The sequence below is a fragment of the Triticum aestivum genome, chromosome 6B (assembly GCF_018294505.1).
Source record: "Triticum aestivum cultivar Chinese Spring chromosome 6B, IWGSC CS RefSeq v2.1, whole genome shotgun sequence".
Classification (NCBI taxonomy): domain Eukaryota; kingdom Viridiplantae; phylum Streptophyta; class Magnoliopsida; order Poales; family Poaceae; genus Triticum; species Triticum aestivum.
In genome coordinates this window covers 240,515,020-240,521,527 of record NC_057810.1, presented here as the reverse complement: position 1 = coordinate 240,521,527, position 6,508 = coordinate 240,515,020, and positions in this window count along the sequence as shown.

Here is a 6,508-nt window from a genome sequence, read left to right as displayed (position 1 = left end):
TGAAGGGTTACAAACAAGGCCTTTGCAAAAGATCCAAATGCCAGGAGATAATAAACCAACTTCAGGTTTTATAGATACTGCTCCAGCACAGAGAAATCCGACTCCTACTGATAATAAGCAGATTCCAGTGGCCAAAGAACTAGTCCGCTCCAGTCCAGCAAAAATATGTCAACTCCATTCTAAGAAGCGTGTGCGTATCCTTGCATCATGATTTTTTATAGCATGCTGATCATATTTTCTACATGTTTCTTACCCATCTCTCTTTTAGATAATAAGCTTAACAGATAGAAGAATTTCTGCACTGGTATCGTATGTGAGGAAAGATTCTTGCAGGAATTCTCTATGCTCCAATGCAGATGTAAGTACCTGTTGTATATCACTATATTTTTACATCAGCATGTATTTTGTTAATCGGCGTGAATCCAACCTTTATCTGATCTAAATTTAGTTGTAGCAAAATGTATGATTAAAGGCCACAATGTTGATTTTTGTAAGGAAAACTGCCTGGTAGTTTTGCATCCTGAGCTGCACGAGTGTACTATCTCATATCAGTGGGTTTGAATACTTTGTTTCTGCAGTGGGTTTTCAGTGTTTTTTTACTGTGTTGTCCTGTCGTATCCCTAGCTCTTACATCATACTCTCTCAGTCCGGATTACATGTCGCAAAAATGGATAAAACTGGATGTATCTAGAACTGAAATATGCTTAGACCCATCCATTTATTTCCGGATGGAGGGAATACATGTCAATATGTCATGCCTTTCTATTCTTCAGTACCTATTCCATCTCTGCTATAGCATGTTTTATAACTGAATCACCATTCTTCTATATAAGGCATGCAAGGGGAAGACGACTATGTTAGAATCTGAAGGGTTACAAACCAGGCTTTGCAAAAGATCCCAATGCTAGGAGATAATAAGCCAACTCCATTTTTCATAGATACTGCTCCAACACAGAGAAACCCAACTCCCACTGATAATAAGCAGATTACAGTGGCCAAAGAACTAGTCTGCTCCAGTCCAGCAAAAGAATGTCAACTCCATTCTAAGAAGCGTGTGCGTATCCTTGCATCATGAAAATTTATAGCATTCTGATCATATTTTCTACATGTTTCTTACCCATCTTTCTTTTAGAAAATAACGTTAAACGATAGAAGACTTCCTCCATTGGGATCTTATTCGACGAATATATCTTGCGGGAATTCTCTATGCTCCAATGCTGATATAAGTACCTGTTGTATATCACTATATTTTTACATCAACATGTATTTTGTTAATCGGTGTGAATCTAACCTTTATCTGATCTAAAATTAGTTGTAGCAAAATGTTAAAGGCGCCAATGTTGATTTTTTAAGGAACACTGCCTGGTAGTTTTGCATATTGAGCTGCATGTGTGTACTATCTCATATCACACACATTACTGAATTGTAGTGCTTCTCTGGTTGCCCATTCATTCATTGTGTCAATGTTGCTTTTGTATTACCTTACCTGGCTGATGATAGCTGTGCCATATTGTGTTAATTTGGTGTAGGCTAGTTTCCCGTTCGTTGTGTCAATGTTGCTTTCCTATTATCTGACTTGGCCAATGATAGCAATGCTAGTGTGTTAATTTTGTGCAGGCTGCTGAAGATATGAAGACAAACTCTGAAAACAGCAAGGCAACCCCATTGTTTCTTTCCAGTAAATCTAGGCCAGGTAATATGTCAATAACTCATGATTAATCTGTTTGGTTCCCGTCCTAATTTATGTTGTGATGCAGTGGTCGAGACACTCTCCACTATCAATAATACAAGCCTGCCAAAATCGCCATCTGAATCTGTTCAATATCCTCTTGAAAGTGCAATTATCCCTAGGTGGTTTTGGTAATTCATAACAACATATAGCTCATTGAGCTAATGCTATTCCAAGACTATTATTTCAGGAAAGCTCAATGAATGGCATGGCATGGATGATGAAAGTGGATCCCTCAAAATACTAATGACAAAGGATTGGCACAAGCTCAAAAGATCAAGACTCTTCATTTTACATTTTAGTGATCCAAGATCACATTGAGTCTATAGGAAAAGCCAATACTATTAAGGAGGGATGAGGTGTTGATTAACGAGCCTCTTTCTTCATGTGCTTGGTGATATGCCAAAAACCCTCAGCTACTTTCTCACATCCACAAATGACCTAAAACTAAAGCCAAAATCGGTCACACCGATTCTTTCTATCCGGCGCCAGCGAGTTCGAATGTCATAGCCACTGCCACAAACCCTAGGCAAATCGGTCTTACCGATAGGGATCTCGGTCTCACCGAGATGAGATTGTAATCTCTCTGTTTCCCTTCGTAACGTTTCGGTCTAACCGAAGTGAGTGATCGGTCCCATCGAGATTGCAATGTAAACTCACTGTTTCCCTTTTGTAACATTTCAGTCTCATCGAAAAGAGCAAATCGGTCCCACCGAGTTTACCTGACCAACTCTCTAGAAAGATTATTACCAAAATCGGTCTCACCGAGTTTGTGTAATCGGTCTTACCGAGATTACGTTATGCCCTAACCCTAACCGAATCGGTCTTACCGAGTTGCATGTCAGTGCCACCGAAAATCCTAACGGTCACTAGGTTTACTAAATCGGTCTGACCGAGTCTGTTGAATCGGTCCCACCAAGTTTGGTAAATTGTGTGTAACGGTTAGTTTTTCTGTGGAGGCTATATATACCCCTCCACCTCCTCTTCATTCGTGGAGAGAGCCATCAGAACAAACCTACACTTCCAACTTACCATTTCAGAGAGAGAACTACCTACTCATGTGTTGAGGCCAAGATATTCCATTCCTACCATATGAATCTTGATCTCTAGCCTTCCCCAAGTTGCTTTCCACTCAAATCTTCTTTCCACCAGATCCAAATCCTATGAGAGAGAGTTGAGTGTTGGGGAGACTATCATTTGAAGCACAAGAGCAAGGAGTTCATCATCAACGCACCATTTGTTACTTCTTGGAGAGTGGTGTCTCCTAGATTGGCTAGGTGTCACTTGGGAGCCTCCGACAAGATTGTGGAGTTGAACCAAGGAGTTTGTAAGGGCAAGGAGATCGCCTACTTCGTGAAGATCTACCGCTAGTGAGGCAAGTTCTTCATGGGCGACAGCCATGGTGGGATAGACAAGGTTGCTTCTTCGTGGACCCTTCATGGGTGGAGCCCTCCGTGGACTCGCGCAACCGTTACCCTTCGTGGCTTGAAGTCTCCATCAATGTGGATGTATGATAGCACCACCTATTGGAACCACGCCAAAAACATCTGTGTCTGCAATTGTGTTTGAATCCTCCAAACCCTTCCCTTTACTTTTTTGCAAGTTGCATGCTTTAATTTCCGCTGCCTATATACTCTTTGCATGCTTGCTTGAATTGTGTGATGATTGCTTGACTTGTCCTAAGATAGCTAAAATCTGCCAAACTCTAAAATTGGGAAAAGTTAAGTTTTTAATTGGTCAAGTAGTCTAATCACCCCCCCTCTAGACATACTTCAAGGTCCTACACCTCTGTCTCGAATGCAATGGAATAAATGTATGTTTGTGAACCAATTAATGGCTGAAGCAATGATGGAAATGGTGGATGAATCAGAGGTGCAAAGTCGTCCGACACAACAACTGATCAATGTTTTCTGAGAGAGTGTAGCAAAGCAGCAAGAACTTGCCCACATGCTTATGGGCGTCATCTGTGCTGAGGTTGCAGATTGTGACATTGTAGACGGTTAGGTTCTGCTCATTTATTTGCACTGGCATCAATCTTTGATTGCCAAGTGGATGTAATTTCTTGTAATATATGCTGGATGTGCAACGTTACTCCCTGTATGCCATACCTTTGCATGATCGGTTTTGGTCTTGTGCATAATTGCTCGTTGTAATGGGCTCAAATTATCTAATTTGGCCTAAAGACATGTACGAACTTTAGTGGGCCCATTAAGTTAATGGGCCGTTACTAGGCCGAAAGTTAATGGTCGGCCCTCTTACCTCCCGGGTCGTTAACAGGCCGACATTGAAGCGGGCAACATGTGGGCCTGAGGGAGTCCTAGACTAGGGGGTGTCCGGATAGCCGGACTATCAATATCCGTCGGACTCCCAGACTACGAAGATAGAAGATTGAAGACTCCGGCTCGTGTCCGGAAGGTACTTTCCTTGGCGTGGAAGGCAAGCTTGGCGATACGGATATGTAGATCTCCTACCATTGTAACCGACTCTGTGTAACCCTAGCCTCTCCGGTGTCTATATAAACCGGAGGGCCTTAGTCCGTAGGACACAACATTACATCTCAACAATCATACAATAGGCTAGCTTCTAGGGTTTAGCCTCCTTGATCTCGTGGTAGATCTACTCTTGTACTACCCATATCATCAATATTAATCAAGCAGGACGTAGGGTTTTACCTCCATCGAGAGGGCCTGAACCTGGATAAAAACATTGTGTCCCTCGTCTCCTGTTACCATCCGCCTAGACGCACAGTTCAGGACCCCCTACCCGAGATCCGCCGGTTTTGACACCGACATTGGTGCTTTCATTGAGAGTTCCTCTGTGTCGTCATCGATAGGCTCGATGGCATCTTCAACCATCAACGCTGTCTAGGGTGAGACTTTTCTCCCCGGACAGATCTTCGTATTCGGCGGCTTTGCACTGCGGGCCAATTCTCTTGGCCATCTGGAGCAGATCGAAAGCTACGCCCCTGGCCGTCAGGTCAGATTCGGAAGCTTAAACTTCACGGCCGATGACCGCGGAGACTTGATCGCCGACGGAGTCGAGCCACAGCCAAGCGCGCCGCACTGTGACGATGGGCATGATCTAGCTCTGCCGCCGGACAGTGCTTTGGTGGCCGCACTCGAATCCGCTCCGGCTACTGGCCCGGAGCCGATCGCCCATGACGAGGGCCGGTGGATAGACGCCGCCCTGGGGGCTTCAACATCCACGGCGATGGAGCCAAATACCGATCTTGTCCCCTGCGGAACTCGTGATCCCGAGGCACCGGACTCCTCGCCGGACTCCGAGCCTCCCGCGCCCCTGTCAATTAGACCAGATTGGGCGCCGGTTATGGAATTCACCGCCGCGGACATCTTTCGGCACTCGCCTTTTGGCGATATCCTGAATTCCCTGAGGCATCTCTCGCTATCAGGAGAATCCTGGCCGGACTATGGCTAGGACGGTTGGAGTTCGGACGACGAAGAAATTTAGAGCCCACCCACCACCCACTTTGTAGCCACTGTCGAGGATCTAACCGACATGCTAGACTACGACTCCGAGGACATCGACGCTATGAACGATGATGCCGGAGACAAATAGGACCCAGCGCCCACAGGGCACTGGAAGGCCACCTCATCATATGACGTTTACATGGTGGATACCCCAAAAGAAGGGGATGGCGAGAAAGCAGCGGAGGAGGATTCTCTAAAGAAGCAGCCCAAACGCCGGCGTCAGCGGCGCCACTCTAAATCCCGCCACAACAAGAATGGAGATTCCGGCACAGGAAATAATAATACCACAGAGAGTGCCGAAGACAAACCCCTCCAGCAAGACTCAGCGCAGGAGGATGCAGAAGCAATCCCTCACGAAAGGGCGGCAGAAGAAAATGTCGAGGATCACAACTATATACCTCCCTCCGAAGACGAAACAAGCCCCAATGACGACGAACTCGAGGAGCCCGTCGAACAAGAGCTTTTCAAACGCAGGCTCATCGCTACAGCAAGAAGCCTGAAGAAAGAAAAACGGAAGCTCAACACAGCGGAAGACGCGCTCCGAATGAGATGGAGCAAAGTACTTAAAACCACAGATAAACACGGCAACGACCACCAATCGAAGAGCTACCCGAAGCGTAAGCTGCTCCCAGAATTCGACGAGGAGGCCATAAAGCCCCCACCGTCCAATGGCCCAGCCAGGTCCATCTACGGACCCAAAAAGACAGCCCCAATAAGCAAAGGAACACGTCAAGTGTCTGACGATAGCGGCACGTACAAGTACAGGGGCGCCGCACACCCACTATGCTTCACCGACGAGGTGCTGGATCATGAATTCCCAGCAGGGTTTAAACCCATAAACATAGAAGCTTACGATGGAACAACAGACCCTGGAGTCTGGATAGAAGACTATATACTGCATATACATATGGCCAGAGGAGATGATCTCCATGCCATAAAATACCTACCCCTCAAGCTTAAAGGGCCAGCCCGTCATTGGCTCAAAAGCCACCCAGAAAATACTGTTGGAAGTTGGGAAGAGCTCGAGGAAGCGTTCAGAGCAAATTTTCAAGGGACTTATGTCCGGCCTCCGGATGCAGATGACCTAAGTCACATAACTCAACAGCCCGGAGAGTCAGCGCGGAAATTCTGGAACAGGTTCCTTACCAAAAAGAACCAAATAGTCGACTGTCCGGACGCCGAAGCCTTAGCAGCTTTTAAGCACAATGTCCGAGACGAATGGCTCGCCAGACACCTCGGTCAAGAGAAACCGAGGACAATGACCGCATTAACAAGCCTCATGACCCGCTTC